The sequence below is a fragment of the Nipponia nippon genome, unplaced genomic scaffold, assembly GCF_047370975.1.
Source record: "Nipponia nippon isolate SJK-2023a ecotype South Korea unplaced genomic scaffold, ASM4737097v1 scaffold_1, whole genome shotgun sequence".
NCBI lineage: Eukaryota > Metazoa > Chordata > Aves > Pelecaniformes > Threskiornithidae > Nipponia > Nipponia nippon.
The window spans coordinates 47,269,868-47,294,480 of NW_028262290.1; the positions used below are offsets into that span (position 1 = coordinate 47,269,868).

The 24,613-nt window shown below is 35.1% G+C and overlaps 1 long non-coding RNA gene across 1 annotated transcript in view; it reads left to right on the plus strand.

Annotated features, from left to right (window-relative positions):
• Positions 1 to 21,024, plus strand: part of LOC148057364 (uncharacterized) — a 31,637-nt gene extending 10,613 nt beyond the window's left edge. The window contains exons 2-8 of the long non-coding RNA XR_015699563.1: positions 3,366 to 3,493; positions 5,267 to 5,507; positions 7,118 to 7,318; positions 10,267 to 10,487; positions 12,489 to 12,631; positions 20,004 to 20,172; positions 20,484 to 21,024. This is a non-coding gene — a long non-coding RNA (uncharacterized LOC148057364). The remainder of the gene's footprint in view (positions 1 to 3,365; positions 3,494 to 5,266; positions 5,508 to 7,117; positions 7,319 to 10,266; positions 10,488 to 12,488; positions 12,632 to 20,003; positions 20,173 to 20,483) is intronic.
• The last annotated feature ends 3,589 nt before the right edge of the window (positions 21,025 to 24,613 follow it).

Consider the following 24,613-nt stretch of genomic DNA (forward strand, 5'->3'; position numbering starts at 1 on the left):
CCATACATTTCCTAAGGAGAGTTGCATAGTTGAAAATGTGGTAGCTTGAAACTTCGTTATATGTATTATGAACTTTATTTAATTTTAAAAAATCTTTTCCACAGCTTTAGTTTGAAAGGTTTTGTTGATATTGTACAGAGTTTCCAAGTCAATTCGTTTGTTATGGTAAAACAGCAATAATACTGTCTGCATTGCAGTGAATGGAAGTTCATGCAGAAGATAGCCATGGATTCAGCATTTGTTTTGGCAAGCTTGGTACACTTACATTCTTCTAACATCTCTTTGTATCAGACTTGAGTTTGAGTTTGGTGGATCAATAATCTGAGGTGTGGAGAGTGTGAAGAGCATATTTTCTCTGTCTGTCCATCCGGTTGGACTCTCAGGCAACTATTTTCCATTTCAGAGAATTTGGACTAAACGTATCTCTATTTTTTAATAGTACTACTTAGAAGAATATGGAATGCTAAAATCTATGACTATGCGATATTTGTTTCCAATATTTTATATTGATGAAGACTGTAATATAGGTGTTGGGTTTTTTTTTACTTTTGTACTAGTCAGTTTTTGTAGGTTGATAGTAGTTGGAAAGCATAATTTAGGTGGACTTCTAATTTGCCAATTGCACAAGTTCGGGGCGGGTGGGGAGAGGGAGGTGTCCACATGGATCTCTGTATGGCCATACAGGTATTTGTTAAATGTATGAATTTTAAGAGTGATAAAATATTTTGGTAAATTACCTCAGCTTGATGTCCTGAGGCTAAACTACCTAAGTTTTCAGCCAATATTATTTTTCTGAATTATGTAAATTATAAATAAATAATGTTGGTTTTGTTTATTGCAGTAAATCTGAGTTACAAGTTTATATGCAAATAGGTAGATTATTTTCCTCTCATATGTGTCTTCTGTCCATTTGAGACAACAGTGTTTCAGACTACACGTTTACGGACCTCCCTTCCACTGACAGGTTCTTAATTAAAATTCATCTCATAGGTTACCTATTTTGTTTTTCACATTTTTCTAGTCAGCGTTGGTTACCACTGTCATGATAGGCTCCAAAATAACCCGTATAATTTAAAAAGCCAGGCCACGTATGTTGAAATTTGGCTGTCTTGTTTTTCATTTGCTTTTTAACTGTAATTTCATTACCTAAATAGGATCCACTGTGTGATTTGTACTGCCATCAACTGTTTAATTGCTGCTTTTCCCTTAGTAGGGAACGTGAAAATGGATTTGCTAACCTTTAAAAATACTGTAGATATATCACTGATGGAATATATTTTCTTGCTGATGAAAATAAGAGTTTTTAAAATGTGTATATGTGTATGTATATATGTGTATGCATTATTATTATTTTTCTAATCATTAGGCTGAAAAGTACTACCAGCAATAATGTTTGAAACACAGTCATTTTCCTGTTCTTCTAAGAACAGTACTGAGCCATCCCAAGGTACATCAGATACGTCTTCTATTATACAGTTTTCAAATAGTGTAATGAAGGGCTTACATTTAAGATACAAGAAATTATTTTAAATTCTGTATTTGTAATATTATATAACACTAGTTCTCTTTCTTGATTCTTCTGTCACGCTGCTTGAAAAACCTTCATACAAATGATTCATTTGTAGACTGAGTGACAGTCATTGACTTACTGGTGTCACTCCATCCTCTGATGATAGTTCAGTTTTCTGTCTGAAAACAAAATCGGCTCTATTTCACTTGTCATTTGAATTTAATTTTTAGATTTTAAGGAAATGGTAAATAATTCTGCTTTCTCACTGAGTTGTATTTCTAGGTTGCTTTTACAAAGGGATTAGAAGGCTTGCATGTATAAACGTTTGCATTTACCAAGGAAGACCAAAGCAGTAAGAGAGTAATCTTTTTTATTAAAGCCATTCAAAAATTTTAGATTTTTTTTTTTTTTAACTGTGGTATTGTTAGTTGTATTAGTGATATAAAGAAAATAAACATAATTTTCACAACAACATTAATGTTAATTTAGTAAAATGTAAGAATAATAGCAGTAGAAGCAACTAGGGGAAATTAAAGTAATGTTAGCCTCAAAATCTAAACTTCTGTGTTGTGCTTCAGAGTACAAGAAAGATACAAAGCCTATATAGGCTTTGTTGGGATTGTGCTGTGTAGGCATCCTGTGAAGGTTTCTGGCTATAGGAACAGGCAGAGCAAGATCCTACAAAATAGGTTTTGATATCCATGTTATTGGGCTGTCTTTTCAAACAAAATCTTGCAAACCATTTTTTCCATTCCAGTAAGGCTGTTTATGATAAACTAAAGTTAAAAGAGCCTTATGTAACCTACAGACTTTTAATGTTTTAGGCTGATGCTTTAATTAAGACAGTAAGAGATTATTCTTTTTTTAAAAAAAACAAACAAACAAATCCACAGACTGTATATGAAGGTTATCTGGTTCTATTTTACAGTTTAATCCCTATTACTGTTGTTATTTTCGATTCATCTCCAAGGCACATTAAAGCATTGTATCCCCCTGAACATAATTAGGTTAATGTTTCATGTTTGTAGGACACCTTCTTAGACTTTTTAATAGCTCTACTGCTAAGTTTCAGTGTCTTGTTCTGATTCCTGACACCTTTCATTAGTGACCTCTGCAGTCAGATTCCCATTCTGTGTATTAATTAAATAGTTAACATTCAATAGTGTGCCACAGTATCATTTATTTATGTGGTTATAAGGCTAACAGACTTTAAAGAAAACACAATTGTGAAATCCGCATGTTTTCGTAAAATAGTTCATTTATGTCATGTAGCTTTAAATTCCCAGCATGGGAACTACTGTTCTGGAACTTCATCCCTTCATAAGGTTGAAGCAAACATTTGCTGGAACTAAGTATTGTATACATAAGAGTAGTCTAAGCTTGCCTCTAAGGCCCTGTGACCTTTTCTGTTTTGCTCTGGGCATTTCTATAGTAGCTGCCACCTTTGCCTTTTTGGGTTCTGATATTGTTTTACTGTTTGGACAAAATCCTTGCTGAGGACTAGTGTAAAATCACCAAACTTGATTCATTTGGGATTAATTATGTAAAATTAGTTATAGCAAATTGTATTTTGACCCTAGCCGCCTTTATCATGTCTCATCTCTTTCAAATTATTCCTTCATATTCTTCAAACATTTTTGAATCTCTCTCTGTGTATTTGAGATTGTATTCAAAAAGGAATAACATTTTGTGCACAAAGTATGCATAGCAATAGATGTAGCTGTTATATTCTCTTACTAAATTTAAAGACCAAAGCTTACCAAGTTGCAAATTAAAGGAAGAAAATCAGGTATGAGAAAATCTCATACATACGCACACATAAAGTTTAGCAACCTTCTCTGTTCTCTTTCTCCAGATAAGAACAAGTGGATCACCACAAGGCAACATAGCTGTGCTTTTGTAAATACTCCATTACCCTGTATTAACAAAGCTATTCATCACATTCAAGAGTTAGAATTAAAGATTGAGAAATGCTTTCAACAGGTACATTTGTGGCTGAAAATGGCCAAGTGCTTTTTATCTTTATAGGAATAAGTATAATTTTAAATAGGATTACTATGTTGATTTTTATAAAAATTTAACTTCACGTTGTGTGTACTTTCCGAAATAGTGCCCAGCAGGTTCATTTACTGGTCATGATGTGTTTTTCTTCTACTTAACACTTTTGGCAAATCAAACTATCTTGTTAAAATCAATATATCACCATATCATAATGTAATATCAATATATTATAAAGATTAGTGAATTCATATATGATGATTCAGGTGCACACAAAGTTGCTTCAATGATATCAATTGTCTGCAAAATAGTTTTTGATGCTAATCTTGAGTAGATAGTGAAACTGAGCTGTGTGCCATTTTCTGTCGATAGTAAACAATGTTTTTTCCTGAACAGTACTTAACAATTCCTTGATTAAAAAATGTCTTTACTCTCATATTGAGAGACGTGAATTTGAAAATTTTATGGTTCTTTTTCTAGCAATACATGATGTTTTCCTAGCCTATATAGATTTTGTGTGAATAGAAACAAGAATAAAGGGAAGCTAAAAAAACGGGTAGGTAGATGAAGAAAGAATGCAATACATACAGTTTTAAAGTATAGTGAAACCTTCCCATTAAATTATTTGAGAATACGATTAGTATAATTTGAATAATTCACTTTTGCTGGAGAAGTGTTTTCAAAATTTAATAAATTTTGCATATGCCTACACTGCAGTAAGATGATCTGATCGCTGCTTGCACAGACAAGTTATATTTAAATAATTTATCTCCAATACTGACAATAATGTCGTCATAGCAGCATATCAGGAAAACTATCTTAGATTAGTATTCCACAAATGCTGTTGAATACTCTGCAGGAGATTTCTGCAACTGCAGCATAGATACTAGAAGAATCCAAGGTGCAGGAACTACTGTTACATCTTGATTTACAGTATAGACATTAATTTGATAGGAAATATTATATTGCCTCATTCACCTTTAAAATAATGTGAGAATAGTGAAATTATTTTAATGTTATAATTTTGTCATCCATGTATATGAATTAGATGGATAAGCATTGACATGTCCAGATGTTTATTTATTTTAATGTTAGCTTAAATTGTTTGTGTAATCTTGTGCGTATTTTCCACATCTCTTCTAAGTTCGTGTCACTTAGTATACAGAGATTCAAAATAGTCTGAGGCCTCTAGATGGTGACACCATTATAACTATGAGTTAAGAGGAGAAAGGGTGGGGTTGCTATAGTATGAGTATTTCATTAATGCTCTTAAAAATCAAAATTAGGCATATATACTGAAATTACTCTACTACAAATATAGGGAGTCTGGGTTTTACTTGTCTATGTATGAATTTATTTACACCTCTGCTAGTAAGTTAAATATTACCAGCAATGTGTCCAATTGACATGGAAAACCTAATATCCATACTGTTAAATTCTGTCCCTCCAAAACAGGATAGACGTTATACACCCTGCTTTTGAGGAATGGTCCCTGACCCTTTCCAGTTCCTGAACGGTGCTTGGAAACAGTTTGGGAATGGTTTGTGAATGTGGTAAATAGAAAATGGAAAATAGAATTAACAATATTAAGAGATTCTTAAAAAACATTCTACAAAATTGAGTAATACGTAACAAGTACGTACAAAAGCTGGGGTTTATTACGAACCGTTTGGAGATACACAGTTTTTAGCCTTGTGCCTTGATTGTTTTTCCTTCATATCTCTAAAAGATCTTTTTTCTTCATTCTTGACCCTCAAGTGATGACTTCCCTTAAACTGGTGAAACTGAAACTGCATCTGACCTGCAGTGGCAATGTATCTATGTCTGCACAGCTACAGCACTAAATGCTTCTGCCACTTAGAAGAGTCTGGGAAGTGTAGCATATATTGCTCCTGCATATTCAGAACTTGGAAAGAGTAACGGCTTTTCTGCAACAGTTTCTCTTTGGCACATCCTTGGGTATGAGGACAAAAATTGAAGATCTGTCTAAGTACAAGATGTAAAGAAATCTGTTTCTTGTATTTCTGTAAAGAAAAATCAGAAAAACACTTATATGGGAATTGTGCGATTAATAATTCTTCTGTATGACTTGCAGTGTTTTTTAACAATTATTCCATTTAACTAGTCAGCATTTAAATGTGTAAGATTCAAGAAAGGAAATTTTGACTTAGTGAAAGTAATGTTTACTTAACAATGCTAATTTGAATTCGGTCTAAAATTTTTTAGTGACTGGTTTTTACCTATAAGATAACAAAACAGGTCAGTGCTGAATCTATTGAAGATATCTGGTTATCATTATCCACTAAGTTGGATCTTAAAGAAGCTGATGTATCTTGTGAAGGTAAAGATATTTCTTAATACTCAGTCTGAGAGGTAAAAGTTACTTATCCTCATATAATATATGCTTTGCATTTGTAATAATAGTTGCTTGTTGCCTGCTCTATGTCTTATATAAATGATGTGAGTATCCTTTGAAATCTGTATCATCTGTCAAACTGAAAGACACATACATTTTAAATGTTACATTAAGTACTATTAAATCATCCTGTTTGCAAGAAGCTAATTTACATTTCTGTATTTAGATTCATACTGTATTTTAACCCATCTAGGATTTGAAGCAGGCGAACTAGTTATGTTCGTTGTTGGAAATTCTAGGGTGTTTTTTTCATTTAGTTTCTGTAAAACAAATAACTGCATCACTGTTACAGGGTATTCATAACGTATTCCCAACGTAGAGTTCTGTTTTTTACAGTTTGCATCTTTATTATGTATTAATTATCTTTATTATGTATTTTTGAATTGTTTTAAATATTGAAGAGATTGCGTGCAATTTTTTTTAAGCCAATGTGCAACCTTTTAAGTACTACTAGCCTGAGGCAATCTTATCTGCAGTAAATTGTGTGATAAAATTTCTGTTGATGACAGCGAAGCCAAAATTTCACTCCAGATTTTAAGTAGTTGTCCTTCTTTTCAACGCTTGCAGTTTTTAATCAAAATAATTTAGGGAATTATTGACTGTGGAGTCAAAATGGAAATAGCATTTTTGATAGCCAAATTTCACAGAATGAAATGTTGATGATTCGTGTGTATCACGAGTAAAACAGTGCTGTTGAGATGTTACACTGAATATTCTTAAAACTCCAATGACATTAATGAAGTCATTGATACTTAGGAAAATTAAATAAATATTCTTTAAAAAATTGAGATGATTAGGAACTTGTACTATTGTTTGGATGATTACTTACCCCAGCAACAAGGCAAAGATGAAAATTTCGTACCATCTATATTCACACATTTTTGTTGCACTCTGCATTGGAAATAAGCTGGAGGAAAATGCTATTGAATGTGAAAGCTTCGTTTGTAACCAGTTGTGCTTGCCTTGATAGATGTGAAGAGGCTAGCTTTATACTCAGAAAGAAGCTGCAATAAAGAGTGTATGTTTAAGCCTTCATAAGAAATAATTATAATGTATTTTCAAAGACAGCCATGTAACCAGTTGTGCTTACTGTGATACATGTGAACAGGCCAACTTTGTGTTGACAATAAAGCTCGAATAAAGAGCATATGATTAAGCTTTCATAAAAAATATTTTTTAATGTATTTTTAAAGATGGCAAGACATTAACCTTGAAGCAAGAAACAGAAACTTTGCTACTGGAAGTTACTGAGCTCATTAAGCGGCTGGAGGCTGATCGTGAGGAAGCAGAAAAAGCTTTGGAGTTGGAGAAAGAGCGAAGGAAAAAGCCTGGCATGAAAATTGATTGTATGTCACTTTGGAGGCTTCAGCAGCTCCCCGCAGCTGTTCAAAAAGGTATTGGTATTGAAACTAAGAATATTTGTTATTTTTCAGTCAGTTCATTACTAAGAATAAGAATTATGATATTACTATAGTTGTGTTTACTGTAATGAGAGTACAATATTTACTCTTCTGAATTTGGTATGTTTGAATATATATCTGGAAAAAATATGGAAAGTACTGTGGAACGTTCAGCATTGTTTGAGAAATAGCCTAAGAGTAGACAAGACACTCTCTTAAGATGATAATAAATACTCAGTTTGGGCAAGGAATGAGAAGCTGAAACAGAATTATAAAATAATGCTTTTGATTTAAACCATAGATTTAACCACAAATAAAAAAAAATGTTTTGAGAAAAATTAAAACGTGATAAACTTGAATAAAGTACTTACTTACTTAGTAGGAGTTTTTGATGTAACCATTGATAGGTCTTGAAATCCCAGATTCTAAGGATGTTTACTATTACCTTTTGTGATGAACTGGCATCTACACAATAGAATTAAAGCAAAAAGAAAAAAGAAAAGCAGCTACTTAGCAGCTGTTGCTGTTTGTCTTCTGACTCATCGTCAGAAGCAGGTACTGTCTGAAGTTAGACTTATAGAAAAGTTGCATAATTTTGTAACAGTAGGTTCCCGAATGTAAAATCACAGTTGGTACTCTAGTGCATATTCTGGTGCCCATCATCCTGAGATCTTCGGCAAATACCTTGCAATCCAGAGTGTGGTGACAGTGCAAGAGTCTTCCATAACTGTGTTTACTGATGAGTAAACACTGAGTGAAAATCAGTGTATAATGGAGGCAAGCCAGGAGTTGTTTAGTCCCGAATGCTTTTTTTCCTCCCTCTCTTCCCCTTCTCCCCCTCCCCCCCAGGGAAGGCAAAATGTCAAATAGTGCACATCCCTAACAATATATGAGAACAATATATGTTTGTTTGTTTGTTTGTTTGTTTGTTTGTTTGTTTGTTTGTTTGTTTTAGCCAATGGCTAACTCTTGACTTGGAAACTAGAAACCTGTGTTAAGGTGTGACTAGTATGCAGAGATTGCTTTCCTTAAAAGCAATTGCCTCTGAAGGTCAATTTATGATGCCCTGAAAACAGAGGAGGAAATTGAATAAAGAATCAGCATTAAAATTCATTGACAGTTTAGAAACTCCTTTCAGGAAAAAATCCTGTGGCAATAGAAAGGTCAATTTTATAGAAGCAAAGAACTGCAAGAAAAGTTTGATAATATTATCTTCATTCTTCAGCACAGTAGTTCAGGATTTGAGCTGCAGAGATGTTACTTTTTACTTTTTGATGTACTTACCTACAGTGATGCAGCTGTAAATCATTTTGGCGTGTTGCTATGCATTCCTGTTGCTTTTACTTTACTGTTTAGCATTCTCTATAAATATCAAAAGTTTGGAATAGTGGAATATAATTAGCACATTTTCAATTCTGTTAATATATGCAACGATAACAGTATTTAAAAAAAAAAAAAAAGCAAAGTAAACCAGCATGAAGTTTGGCTGTGAAAATTAACCAACTCTTCTCTCTTGATTTATCAGTGGGCTATGTTAGTATGATGACGTGTCCTTGGAGTAAATTTGTAATTTTCAGGATTATAACTTTTCATAGTATTATCTATAAGACAAAAATTATGCTAAAATGGAATTGAGGATAAAGGGAAAAGACCCTCAGGGATGTTCTAATTATCCCTACTCTAAGTATTACAAACCCAGGAGATTCTTAATAAAGAGTTTGCATGATCCATTCAGAGTAGACACTCTATCCTGTTATTTCTTCAGACTTCCCTTGATTTCCATTATTGCTAGCTCCTGCTGCATCTATGTCCTGCAGCACGCTCAGGTAATTGCAGTGACACAACCTATCTTAAGAAAATACCTTCTCTGAAATATAACAAAAATCCAACGTAAAACACATTTTATTCATCTTAATGTTAGGTATCACTTTGTATGATGTAGAAAAGCCACTTATTCATATAATGTCTCTAACTTTTAGTAGCAATGAAATAATAATTTTGTAAGTTTATGATTTATGTCTTGTTAACACAGCAAAATACATCGACTGTTAAGGGATTGCACTGAATATTCCACAGCTACTTGTCAGAGCTAGAGAGCCTTTTTTCTCAGTAAAATATGCTTCTCTCTCTCAAATTTATGGCAAAGTTTACTGCTCTTGAGGCATTTTCTGTTTTTTTTTCTTATCTGATAATCTTACTTTACTTTACCTAGTTTCATACCAATAATTTTTCCATATAGAACATCGGCTGCTGCAGGACACCATCTCTAATAAGCTTTTTTTTTCTGAGCAGAATAAAATATATCTTGTCATCCAGCAACCAGTGGTCTAGTCACATGTTTTCTTGTAAAGACCCATAGGAAATTTATGCCAAAGTCAGAAAAGTAAATGCAGCAAACTGAACTGACTGACATACTTCTGTGCGGCAACATGAATATGTTTTGTTTGTTGGCTTTGAGTTTCTATCTTTAGCTTTCTTGAAGCCACCTTTAGTTCAGGAAGTGGCCCTGAACTGAAAATAGCCGGCATATTAAGAGGATGTGGGATATATACTTGCCCTGTGCTTCCTCTGCATTCCCATACATCTGTTGCTGGAGACTGGGAAGCTCGGTGGAGCTGTTCTTGTGTTATAATAGCCTCCTCTAGATATGCCTTAAGGCTAGATGTTTTAATTTCCTTCGTAAAGACAAAACCACCCCTCACTTTGAAGATTTACTTGAATTACGTACTAGGATTATTAAGTTTGAGTTTAAAAATAGTTCCACTGCTAATGCAATATTTGGTGATGTCTTTTGTAACCAATATCCTCTTTTGGCCTTCAAAGTAGTTTACAGCAAAATTTTGCAACTCTCAGTATTATGACAACATACTTCCTAATCTCACTATTCATGGTGTCACTCAGATGATACTCACATTTTGTTATGCTAATTATCTTTTTAACAGAATATAAAATGTGTGTTCAAGATACGTTGGACCTACAATAGCATTTTGATTGTAAAACCCGTCAGCTACAACAGGTACAAAACCAAATACTTAAGACAGAAACAGTCAACAGAAAGATTCAGGAGGATATAGACTTCATGAAGAAACACAGCCCTCTGCTGGAAGAAAAGCTGAATCTAGAGGGTGAAGCTGTGAAGGATGTGTTACTGGCTTATGAAAAGGTAAATGCAAACAAACAAAGATTCTTTTAGAACCTTTCCACTACATAGATGCATGCCCTTCTAGTGAACGGCAGTCTTTTGGAAGTACCAAAGTCTGTTTTAAATTTTGTACCCAAAGGCTGAGAATTTTGTGCCCATACCGCTACATACAGGCACTCAGTGCAGACAGAATCCGGGGAAGATAATGCTGTTGGCCTTTAATAGAGTGTCTCTTAAGCATATATGGAATGTAATTCTAACTTTGTAAGTTGATTTCATGTGGGATTTTTCACAGGAAAGGTAGAAGGCACATATCTGATATTTGCATAGATTCTTCTGAGTTTTTTCACAGACATCAGCATTTGTTCCAGAATACAGAGATGTTAGAAGCTGTCAAAAAAACGTTTGTAAGATTTAACTATTTTTAAGTTATGATGCACATTTTTCCTAATTTATTTGTTGATAGCATTTATTGGTGATAATATTGACAATAATTGATTATTTGTTGACAATAAATGCCTAATGTGGATAATGTCAGGTTGAATAATCAAAGTGTAGTAAAGTTGTAGGTAGCTTAAAATTGATGTCTAAAAAGGGAGGGATACTGTGCTACTTCAAGTACAGATATTAGTGCTAATTATTATGTTTTCTGTATATTTTCTATAGTAACTTTTAAATACAAATTCAGAGATTAATATCTTTTTCAAGGTACTTACAGCCTAAAGATGGTCTTTTGCTTGTAGGTGATTCTTAATAAATATTGTTTATTTTAATTTGTTTTATTTTGAACTTCATGTCATGTCAAAATACTTCTAAAATTAAAAAGAGTTAATTGCCTATTACACAAATAATATGAGAATTATCATGAATTAGTTCTGACCTATGAAACAGCTCACAGTTCTGTCAGTGTTATGAAATATGTTCAAAATACTGGCTAATTAAAATCAAGTTGGTTATTTTGTTTTCTATTTTGTATCCTTTTTTCTTATTAATGTCTTAGAATATACTGTATGCAGTTAAAATATTGAGGTGTGCTAAAATACAGCTCAGGAAGTAGAGTTAAAATATTTTTTTCCCTAAAGACTATTTTAAATAAATACTTTTTTCAGAGTTTTTTTTTCTTTCTTTCCAAAAAGTGACACTACACATCAAAAGAAGATTGATTTGGTGTTACTGTAACATTTATATATTTCATTTCAACAAAATTTCTAATTATCAAATAAAATATTTATGACTTTTATTGTGCTCTAATTTATGTGCTGTTCATTATTCAGGTTTGTTTATTCCTCCCGTGGCCTTAAAAAAGCAGCTGATACTTTGTTTTCTTTGCAATTAAAACAATTATTTAATTTTCAATCTCTAGCTTTTAATATCCAGAGAACTAGTTTGAGCAGTGAAGTGCTAGATTATAGTAAAGATTTTATATTGTGTTATTTGTTTATATTTGTAATATTTTAAAAAGCAGAGGCAGTAGACATGCATATCTCTATTTGAAAGTTGTTAGGAACTGAGTGTCCCAATACTATTTATACCATTGAAAATTGTGTTCATTGTCTGCATTGTCTCAGGCCCCTCTTTTACATAGGTGACTGCTGGTCTTGCACATCCCGTAGGAGGTGTTTAGCTAATGATTCTGTTAGGTTACTGAGTGAAACCTCAGTGGCTTCTTTCAACATTATTTCTTTCTTTCTGCTCCAGAGGTCACTATCTTCCCATGGAAGTAGCCACCTTTTCACAATAACTTCAAAGTTTTGTAACAGCATGAAACCCTGCTTGCTAACATTTCTTTGTGTTATGCAATTTTACAACACACATTATATTGTCTTTCGCTAGGATTGTATCTATTGCAGACCATGCAGAATTTGTTGTTAAGTTATATGACATCACAAAGTACTACTTCAACTTTAAACTTCAGTTTTTAAACTGCAAAGAATGAGACAAATCTTGAAATTACTTTTTATTTTAAACATTATGTATGATTTTCATATAACATCTTTCAGAAAAATTCTTTTCTTTTCTTAGACATCAAAAATATATAGTGATGTTCGTTGTGAACTCATGGAAATCTAAAAAACAGTGAAAAGAACTGATGAAGAATCTGAAAAGAAGATAAAATCTATGTATGAGAAAATTAAATATGCTGAGATGCTATTGAGTCAATACAAGTAAGAGCTATTCAATATGGTATTATAATGTCCTGTTTTAATCGTGACAATCAAACTATAGAAAACTTGCTTTTAGAAATAATTTTAAATTCTGACTTTTGCAAAATTAAAATTAATAGAATTATAAATAAAATAAGTGTTTGCCTTGTTTGTCTTAGCTTGTATAAGGAAGGGATGATGTCCAGAAGTATACCCAAATGGAAAGTTCCATGAACTGACTACTAAAGCATGCCATTTTTACCTTATTTTACTTACTTAGGAATTTTTAATCCCTTTGATGGAACTTTTTGCTATCATTCTTACAGACCACACAAATTACTTGCATTGAACATCAGCACTTATAGTACCATAGTTACGTTATAATTATAACTTAATTTTGAACTTGCATATTAACCAGAACAATTCTAGCCACCAACACATACTTTTGAACTTAGCAAAATACCTTGTCTTTCTCTTTTTAGCAAACAAACAAAATTACTATAACTTTATTGGATTGCAAGGTAGCTTCTGTATGGCAATGACTTACGTTGCAGTTTCCTCACTGTAACCTCTTGTCAGGCTATTACACCTGAATTATCAGGTAAAGCTATAGTAATAGTAGAAGACCACTAATGGCCAGTGACTGACAAGTAATGTCTGCTTTCTGTCGATGAACATAGACACAAAGAGTCAGCACCAAGAATAACTATGCCGAAGAACAAGAATACCAAGTACTTTCATGTTTGGTAGGAGGTTGCACTCAATTTTGCTGCATATGCCTATGGCTAGTTGCCAGGTTTTATTTGGCGAAGTAGCAAGTGACGCAGTGGCTCTTGTTCACTTGAGATGAGGAAAGCCTACAGGCATAATTGAAATACATCAGTAAATTTTTGAGATAACCTTACTGGCAGTAACAGATGTTTCCGTACCACAGCCATGTGACAGCAACTGTTCTTCAAGTGTCAGGTGTTTTCAAAAACTGTGCATGGCAGTTATGGCGTATATACACTTTGTAGTAAGTCATCAAATTTGGTCCATCCTATTCATTCAGAACTGCCTAGATTCGCTAGGAATTTATATGCCTGTTCCATAATTCAAGTTGTGCTGTGTACTGCCTGAGTTGGGACAGCATGCACTGTTTTGGTATTCCAGAGAGTTGACGTTAGAAAGTGCCTGATGTACAGTAGTGGCTGTAAACCTGTCCTGCTCACTGATGCTTCTTTCAAGGCAGCAAGACTAATGCAAATGGTTGAGATGTACATGCAAACTCATGTCCTTGTTAACCTCATTTCAGTAGGTGTTAATTTCCCATCCAGCAAAACCATTGCCAGGGACTGTCCCATCTAATTCCCATTCCCTGTTTCTTTTCAAGGATCATTCTCATGAGAATTCACTATAGAGTTGACCTCATTAATTTACCTACAAGCAGTAAAGGAGCAACTACAGAGCTGACGAGAAGTTTCTAGTTACGGAATTTCTTAATTTTTACAGAAATGAGGGCTTTAAAAGGGTGTTATCTAAAGATGCATGTACCATCTCAAGTTAGTGCTGTACCTCTTCTACAATCATTCTGTCTCTTCAAAATTAAGACACTGCAGTTCTCTTACTGCAGGATGTCTATTGCCATACGCTGATCCATTCAGCTCCTGGGAAGTACTGTGAACACAAAATACTCCCTGATCATTTTTAGAGGAGGATTATGTTTATTGGAACAACAGTGGAATTTAGACTTCACAAAGTTCCTGGCAGTAGCGTTAGGTCCCTCAAAGAGATGGGCCATCTGTGTCTGCTAGACAACTGGGTGATTCTGGAATGCTGTGACAGTCTTTCCCTATGCTTCCAAATATGACTGTGAATTACAAGAGCTACTCTTCACACCAGCACAGATGCAGTATTTGTAAAAGCTGTTATTCAATAATGCTCAGTGAAAGCCTGTTTGCCAAAGATGGTTCTCATCTGTACGTATCTAAGAATCTTATGCCACATGTCAGCCCGTCTTTGTCAAGAAAACATCAAACTCTAGAAATTGTTACTAGCAGAAATAAACAGATTTTGCATGTTTACAGGCCAGCAGCACCCTGCCAGACTTTTTAGAAAGACAAAAAGTAAGTAGTTATGAATAGCTTATTGTTGCGGTTTAACCCTAATAGGCAGCTGAGCCCCACACAGCCACTCTCTCACTCCGCCCAAGCAGGATGGGGTGGAGAATCAGAAGGGTAAAAGTGCGAAAACTCGTGGGTTAAGGACAGTTTAATAGGTAAAGCAAAAGCTGCATGCGCAAGCAAAGCAAACCAAGGAATTCATTCACTGCTTCCCATCGGCAGGCAGGTGTTCAGCCATCTCCAGGACAGCAGGGCTCCATCACGTCATGATTGCTTGAGAAGACAAATGCCATCACTCCGAACGGACGATACCCTTCCTCCTTCCTCCCTGCAGCTTTATATGCTGAGCAGACGTCATACGGGGCAGAATATCCCTTTGGTCCGTTGGGGTCAGCTGTCCCAGCTGTGTCCCCTCCAAACTTCTTGTGCACCCCCAGCCTGCTCATTGTTGGGGCAGTCTGAGAAGCAGAAAAGGCCTTGACACTCTGTAAGCACTGCTCAGCAATTACGAAAACATCCCTGTGTTATCACACTGTTTTCAGCACAAATTCGAAACATAGCACCATACAAGCTACTATGAAGAAAATTAACTCTATCCCAGCCAAACCCAGTATACTTATACACAAGCCCATTGTAATTACCGCATTCTGACAGTGAAATATCTTTTGTAGGCTTGTCTGCCAACACCAAATCCTCAAATAACTGAGTAGCTGTGAGAGCTTAGGGTACTGCAAGTGACCTTTTTATTTGATGTACCAAATAGGAAGAATTGTTATACTTTTTAACCTGTATGTAAACTGTTTTAGTAATATATGATAGAATAAAACAAGGCACACAGTAGAATTTGGGAGTAAGGTATTTTGGTCCCCTCTGTGAAGGGACCCACTCTCAGAGAGACATAAAGAAGAGGTCATAGCTGCTGTAGCTGTTTTCTGTTGGGTTTAGATTTTCATTTCTTTGTTCAAGAAATAATTGGAATTGATAAGTGTGGTTGTTTTGCTTACCATTTATGGTGCTCAGTAGGCCATGGTAAAGAGCTGCACCTGATTAAAATAATGGGCGTTAGTTGTATCATTTCCAGTTTCTTTAGATTATAACATCTCAGCAACTGTATTTCAAAAACTGATTAGTGCTCAGGAACTTGAAACACCTTTTCCAGTCCCACAGAAGGAGTACTTACTGCTTGCCTCAGAATCTTACAAGTTGTTAAGTCTGCAGTACAAAGTAACACTGACTTTTGCAAAACAGAACACTCTTACAGTGTATTTTAGGGTAGATATCAACCTCAGGAAATCATTACTTTGGCTGATGTGACTGGTGCTTTTGATGTCTGCTATCCAGGGAGATCTGTGCTTGCCAGTCACCTAGAGCAGAAACCTTACTGACACATTCTTGAAGAAAGGAAGGTTATTTAGATACAATAATCCTGTTTCTTTAAGATACCATATCACTGTCGATCTCTTTGCCATTGGCACTAAACTGCAGAATTAAAGAAAGATCATAGCTCTTCTTGGAATACGTTTATACTTTAATATGGAAGCAGGAGGCATCCTGGGTAACATGAATTTACTCAAACGATGTTGCTGCTCGAGAAGTTCAGTCTTGCACTCCTAAAGTTCTTCATGGACTTGTAATAAGATTCAAACTGTCTATGTCTCAGTAAGGATGAGTCAGTGTAGGATAAACCAATATATTTTTCTCTAAGATGGATAGTTTAGCAATGCTAGAGAAATAAGTGTCTCTGTCTGACTTGTTTCTTTTGTCAGCATGTCTGACTTTTTCCTTTTTTGATTCTAACCTTTACAGTTAATTTCTTGGTCTTGTTTTTCTTGGGTTCAGGATAATTTTGACACTATGTTAGAGGTATTTATGGTAATTACATTTCATTACCTGCAAGATTAAAAAGATTCACAGTCAACATGTTTGTGTTTAGTTAACTAAAGCTTTTTCATTTCAGAGCCTAGTTTGCAATCTGGAAAGAATATTAGTATATGAAAATAAAAATTTTAGGCAGAAATATAGCTAAACCCCAAGTATCTTATTATACAAAACCTGAGACCAGAATTCAGTAATAACAACACTTGTCAAAGCTGGAGTGACTTCTGGAAATTACCGTGTGATTCTGCAATTAAAGTCACTACGTGTGTCTAAACAAAGGAAGAGGTGTGTGAAGAGTAGAAGATAACACTTAGTTTTGACAGATATGAGCCTGTGAATGCAAGCTTCACAACGTCTTCACAATGTTCAGAATTTTAAATATAGCTTAAATATGTATATAGAGATGATCTGATCAAATGCTCATTAGCTCCTCCGTGGGTTCCAGCTGAGAGAAATTAAACAGCATGGACCCTGATGCTGTAACTGATAAAGTTCATTGCAAACTTCTTGTTGATTTTGATTATGGGAAAGATCAGGTCCTGAGTAAGAAGTACTACCAAAAAATGTAGTGTGATTTATTACTATGTATTCAGATATTCTACAAATCAGTTTAGTGTTTCACTGGCCTATTTAGTGTTCTGTCAACTTGTCTGAATTACTAGCTGCTGGAGAGAATTGTTAGCAACGGTTATACTGATCCCTTGCTGGAGGTGATTTTATTGTGTAATACCAGAATAAATAACGTTAAAAGTATATGATTTAACTTTTCTTTTTTTTTTTTTTTTTTTAACTATTCCAGCATATACCTACTATTAAATCTTATTCATTATCAATTCATATTTACAAAGTGTGATCAGCAGCGATTTGTTACTCTCTTCTTGTAGGCAAATTGCTGTAGTTTGGGAGTCTAAGCCTTAAGATGTATGTGATGATAAATATTGCTGTGTGTTGTGATCCTTCTTCACTAGCCTATATCCTCTGTGACTTTGGATTTTTACCTTGTTCCTTCCTCCTGTTTTCTAAAGCAAATTCCATTATTTTCCATGTGCTTTCAAAAGACTTGTGTATTTTATGACCTTTCCAGGGTGTCCTCTGAGTCCTTTTCACTTCTGTGATACACTTTTCTGAAATGGGCTGAAAGGTAATGGAAATGGTATTCCAAATTAAGCCATGTCAATGACTTTAACAGGGATGTCTTACTCTAATTTTTTATTCTAATGTTTGTCATCCTATTTCTTAACCTAACACCTTCTTAGCTTCTTTAACTGTGCTAAATGTTGAGTAGACTTTCTGAGTGTTTATGGAAATACGCACATGTCTCTCTCGATTTCATACAGTTAATTTAGAATTTTAAGATGTACTGATTGCTTAATCTCTCTGATCTTGTACTTCTTTTGAGTTTGGACACTAAATGGTACATGCTGTTGTGTTCTCCAGTTACTTAGTTTGTCTTGAAATTTTTCTTAGTTTCTTAGTTCTTTTTGTCCTTGCCTATTGTAATCACATTATATGCAGACTTTTAATTTCACTTCTCCTTGCCCTTTCAGATCATTTCTAAATATATCAAAGCAATAGATATGGGATTTTGAGATACTGTGCTGTTGACCTTTCAATGAAAATTGATCATTTAATCTTACTTCTGCATTTTTTCACTAGTATTAGAATTTTTCATCTCACCATCTGACTACTTCACTTTTTAATAGTCTTTTATGCAGGATTTTGTTCAGTTCCCTTTAGAATTCTGTCACTGTGTCACAGCTGTCGGCTTGCTTAGCAGCTGTAGGGCAGTGTGGGCAATTTTCCTGTTTTGTTTTTGTAGTCTTGGTGGAAATCAAGGCTCTTGAGTTTGTTTCATGTGCAAGAAAGAAAGTGTGGTGTTTTCCTGTAACAAGCCTTTGTTCTGAGGTGCATTAAAATTGCTTTACAGAACTCTTTGTTCTTCTGAAACAAGTCATAATGTAAGTAAAGTCCCCATGATAATGGCAATAGGTAATTAATACCGGAAATTCATCATCTATACTGATAGAAATATACCGTGTATGTTTTCTCTTTCACCTTGTTAAGTGATGTCCTATTCATACCACGTGACAGTGACGTAGACTGTTGTGCACCTTGCAACCTTTTTTGTTTGTGTGAATGTAAATTAAACTAAAAATGCTAATGATGCAAGTATTTTTAGGAATATCAGCATTTACGGGAAAAAGTGGAGTAGAAGACTTTTTTCTATCCCTCAGTGAAGAAATTAATTTTTTTTGCCTACTGTATCTTTTTTTTTTCCGCAGCCATTTGCTAGACTGGTAATTACATTCATACTTACATTACAGAGGAAGTCGACCCTTCAGCTACCATCTGAGGATGACTAGAATAACATGTGGTATTGATAGGTGTGAGAAAGACAGATTTGTGATGGCACAAACTTGAAAGATTGTTCTGCAGTTGATACTCTTTTCTTTATGTTCAGTGCCAGCAGTGAGAAAATGATGAAGATTGCATGAAACTCAAAATACCGAGGCTGGGGTACATCACACAGCACAGTCTGTTATTTTTACACATATTCGCTGTGGCTGGTAGTACTGTATTTTTCCATGAGATTGTACTCAGAAAGTTGTAGCTGATAGGTAATAAGAGAATAAAATTACAGTCTATGCCTGTTACGTGTATGTCATTAGAATAATTTAAGTATCATTTATATGTTTCTTTCATCGGTGGTGGGACCTAAGAAAGTAGAGGTGTTTGAAGCGTTATGTTTCACGCTCATGTTATATATGTTCTCTGACATTTGGAATGTGACTTTGCAAATAAGTCTTTTTTCCATCACTAGATGGAAATCGTGGAAGAGTGTCTATCAAATAATCTTGTAGGAATGGCTCTTGAATTAGTGATGAAGTCTCTTCATTATTGTTTTCTGTTGTTTTACTGTGTTTAAGTATGCAAAACCCGTTCAGGTTTTATTTGGGTTGTAATGCAGTAGATGTCTCTAAAATTCAACTACTGTTGGTCTTAGTTCTGCTGCGGTGGATTTATTTTGCCGTTTAAGGCATGCTTTGGAATATGTTATTGACCAAGGTAGTCCTCTTGGGAGCATGGGGAAAACTGCTCTCTTCTGCCTGCTGAAACAATAATAAAAATAATGGACAAGCACCAGCAGTTGTTGTAAAATTTTAACTTGGTGTCCCTCTATTTCTTCTGCCTTTTACCAGATGCATTCTCATACACGGCTGTAACAAAAGTCCTGTGCACAGTCTATAATGAGGCCTAACAGTGTCTCATGGGAGTGTTTTCCTAACGATTGTTGTAGTTATTATTATCTCTTTCTGTAATTATGGCCAGTTTTCCTTCTCATAATGCTGATAAATCTGCTATTCAGAGTGAAAGTCCTTATCCCCTCCTTTGACCTTGTCTACTGTCTGCAGGTTTCTTTTTACATGAGGAATCGATGTCAGTAAAAAATTTTCTTCACAAATGACATTTGTCCACAAGATGACAGTGTAGTGGATTGATTAAGTGAAGATGGCTCTGAACTAGATTTAGCCACTAGCAGAGAAAGAAGTGGACTCCTATTTTGTTTAATTAACATGTGAGGTATGAAACAGTCTTGTGCTTAACTACACCGATACCTGTTCAGAGGTCCAATTAGAAGTTGTAATGTTGGCAGGCTGTTTAAGTGCAAGTGAACGGCTAGCATGAGTCGTTTTGATATCTGGCTGAAATGGCATGAACCTGCCAGTGTAGATATTTTGAAATTCTCTCATGCATACCTGTTCAAGAAACATAGTAAAGAATCAAAATAAATCTTTACTAATTCAGATCTGCTTTACATTTTCCTTTATGAAGAGGGACTACCTTGGAATATTTCCAAATAGATGGATTCACTTTGTGTGTATTTCTATTAGGAATGAGTTAAAGCATTCTGAATTTATTTGGACCGAATACTGTATGAAGTTAAAAGAAACAGAGAAGAAGATTATAAAGGATGAAAAACACCTTGAGGAGTTAGTGAAGCAAAAAGCAGAAATCCAGGAAGATGCAAAATGTTGGAACAGCAAAGTGAGTCTTGAATATTTATAAACAAGCGAGTAAATGAGTATCTTTTATTGAAAAGTACATGAACGCCTGAATATTTTGTGCATTTAAGAGTTAAGGTCCTCTGTAAAAGTAAAAATACAAATAATGATTAAAAATAAAAAGTGGTAGATTCTATAGAACCCTCACGTTAATCCTTCTGTTGTAGTATTTTTCAGCTTTATTTGTTAAAAATATCATAATCATCTTGCATTCCTTTAAGTGACCTGGATATTTTTAGTTGTTGGATGCATATCTGCTTAATATTATCTTCTTAAATCATCCAGAAGAAAGTGTGCCTTTAGTGGGACAGCATAAGCGTCCTCTTGAATTAGTATATTTTTTGACCTGAGGTGGCACATGATGCACTCTTACAGCATGCAGAGTGATATCCTATTTTACTTAAAATTCCCCTGTTTTCTGCTATATTTATCTAGCATTCATTTTGAGATATTGTTGTACTTGGCAGTTTAAAATCTGAACTGGAGTTCCTCACACTGCCTGACGAGCAGTTTTCAATTAACTGACAGCTCCATATGTGGAACCAGTAGAAAATGCCTGAAACAGGATTTAGATGCCCACAACAGAACTTGTTATTTTTTATATGTATGTGTATATATGTGTATGTATGTATGTGTAAATAAAGTATGAAATTCATTCTCTTGTCCATGCCCAGTACTGTTGTGGTTTGTGCATCTGGATAGCCAGGTCCTGCTAAGGATCCAGTGGAATCCAGAATCTAGGTGGAATATTTCTGAGAAGCTGAATCTACCAAGCATGCCCAGAACTTTACAAAAAAAACAAAGCACACCCCCCCCAAAAGTAAAGATACAGTCATATTAGACAGCAACTAACGAGCATGTTCTGGCCATTTGTGTCCAACTGCGTATTACAGTTTTCTTCCTGTTATTGGCACCAGCAATTGCTACTAACTGATAACTAAAAAACTACTATTTCAAATAGAGCCAGCTGGGTTTCCCTGACCTGATGATATACTTCAGTAGGTACTACTTGGGTGTTATGGCCAACACAAGGGAAAGAGAGAAATGCACAACAGGGATAAGGTGGAACATGGAACTGCTCCATTGGGTGACCACCTTTGGTTTGATTAGTTTACGCTAAAGGTGAGCCAGAGTTAGGTTTAGCATAAAGTTGTTCTGTTATTGTCAATTTCCTTCAAAAACGTGACTGAATAAATCTTTACAAATCTTTACAAAAAACCTAATAAATCTTTACAAATAATAGTGGTTTTTCAGAAAGCTCAAAGTGATGCTTGTGATCATCATAGAAATGTTATGGGACAATGGAGTTATTTTGGGAATTGGGAAAATATTGAGGTTGTTTTCAGTGACTTCAGTGGGGTTTGAACTGGACCCAAATTGTAATATGACAATTGTCATGTACATCAACAAGTTTGAAGGCAGAACTAGTGATGTGAACTAATATTTTTCTGCATTTTTTTCCTTGTTTTAATTCATGCTGGTTTTAAAATTTTATATATGACTTATTGGGAGTGTTACAACTTTTGACACTGTAAGGACAACTCTGAGTTTTCTTTTTTCCATGTTACCCAGATTTGCATTACAAAAGGTATCTGTATTCATTAAATCCATGTTATGTATCTGCGTGGGCTTTGCTCTTCAAAGATTAGAAGAAGCCCTTCTTATAAAATTAATCTCATACTTAACTATTCCTCCTTTGTTCTTTTGTCTTCATTAATTACCTGCACAGTGTGGCAGTATTTCAGCTCATTCCTGTCAAAATGTTTGCTATAAAAACACTGAAAGAAGGAAAAAGGATTCTGAATCATGTCTTGTATCAGGAATAGTGTGGCCAGCAGGACCAGGGAGGTGATAGTGCCCCTGTACTCGGCACTGGTGAGGCTGCACCTCGAGTACTGTGTTCAGTTTTGGGCCCCTCACTACAAGAAAGACATCGAGGTGCTGGAGCGTGTCCAAAGAAGGACAGTGAAGTTGGTGAAGGGTCTAGAGCACAAGTCTTATGAGGAGCGGCTGAGGGAGCTGGGGTTGTTTAGTAGGGAGAAGAGGAGGCTGGGGGTGACCTTATCGCTCTCTACAACTACCTGGTCTCTTCTCCCTAGTAACAAGGGACAGGACGAGAGGAAACTGCCTCAAGCTGCGCCAGGGGAGGTTTAGGTTGGATATTAGGAAAAACTTCTTCACCGAAAGGGTAGTCGTGCATTGGACCAGGCTGCCCAGGGAAGTGGTTGAGTCTCCATCCCTGGAGGTATTTAAAAGAAGGGTAGATGTGGTGCTCGAGGACATGGTTTAGTGGTGGACTTGGCAGTGCTAGGTTAATGGTTGGACTCGATGATCTTAAGGGTCTTTTCCAACCTTAACGATCCTATGATTCTATGATTCTGTGTTTTTCCGATGTCTTAGCAATTTAAAAACTGGGACATTTTGCTCATACTTAACCTGTGGGGGTTTTTTTGTTGTTGTTCTTGTTTGTTTGTTTGTTTTGGGTTTTTTTTGGGGGTTTTTTTGTTTTTTTCCCCTGTAGATGTAACAAATTTCTTTATCTTTCTCACACTTCTCCTGAACTATATTTCATAGATTATTTTACATATTTGTCCTGGTTTTGGCTAGGATAGAGTTAATTTTCTTCCTAGTAGCTGGTATAGTGCTGTGTTTTGGATTTAGTATGAGAATGATGTTGAGAACACACTGATATTTAAGTTGTTGCTAAGCAGTGCTTACACTAGTCAAGGACTTTTCAGCTTCCCGTGCTCTGCCAGGTGCACAAGAAGGTGGGAGGGGGCACAGCCAGGGCGGCTGACCCAAACTGGTCAAACTGAATCTGAAATACTGTTTTTCTCTATTTTCCTTGAATTCTCCTAAGATATTATGCATACATCTTTTGTAGCTCCTCAGTTTATTGATTCCAAATAGCTATACTTTAAACTATACTTTAAGCTATACTTTAAACTATACTTTAAGCTATACTTTAAACTATATTGTACATAATATTTTCAGTTCATTTATAATATAACAACAAATAAAATCAATTTTTAGTTCCTTCTTCCTTTGGACACTAGGTATATGCTGTTTTTATGTATCTGACAGGTTATCTTCTTTATCCCCCCCAGTAACTTTTGGTTTTATTGTCTGGTTTCAGCAAAGTCAACTGAAAAGAAAAGTTCTTGAAAATAATTAGATTCTTATGTGTTTTGTAGAAATCATTGACTGGGTTGAATACAGACATCATGTCAGCATGAAAACATTCCTTACTAGACTCCAAAAATTCCATACAAAGCGGGCCTGCTTTTTGTAATCAGAAGTGTACTTCAAAGTATATTCATGGCATTGATGAGGGCATCTGCACACACACTGATACTGAATGCTGTGCAGAGGCATCCGGAAATAGTGTTGCCTTTGGCAAATGATCCTGAAGTAATTTTTTCGCAAAGTATTCCAAGACCTATCTCCAGGTAACTTGTGGTTGAGCTTAGAAAGATCTAAAATACAAAGTTTATGCAAACAAGTATTTGGGTGGGGAAAAAAGTTCCAAGTACTGGAATACTTTGGGATTTGGTGTCCATATCAACATTCACCTCCCATCTGTGTTGCCTTTCCTTCATAGCATGTTAAGCATCTTGGATGAAAGAAGCTGAGGAAAAACAGTGCATTTGACCTGATATGTAATGGCTGAGTATATCTTACAGATACTGTTAGATCAGAAAATCTCAGGTCCCACATGCTATGCACAGTTACTGAATATATGAAAGCTTAGGGAAAGAAAAATCAAAAACTTACCACGCTTCTCAAATGGGGACAGAGTTGCTGAGTAAGCTGCAGAAGCTGTGATAACATTTTCAACACCTGTACATAGAGTGGAGTATGGAACACAGGCACCAACAAACCATAGTTCTTTCAGTCCAATTGCTTTTCTGCTTGGAATGTTTATGTTCCTCTTGCATCCGTGCTTAAAGTGTTTTGAC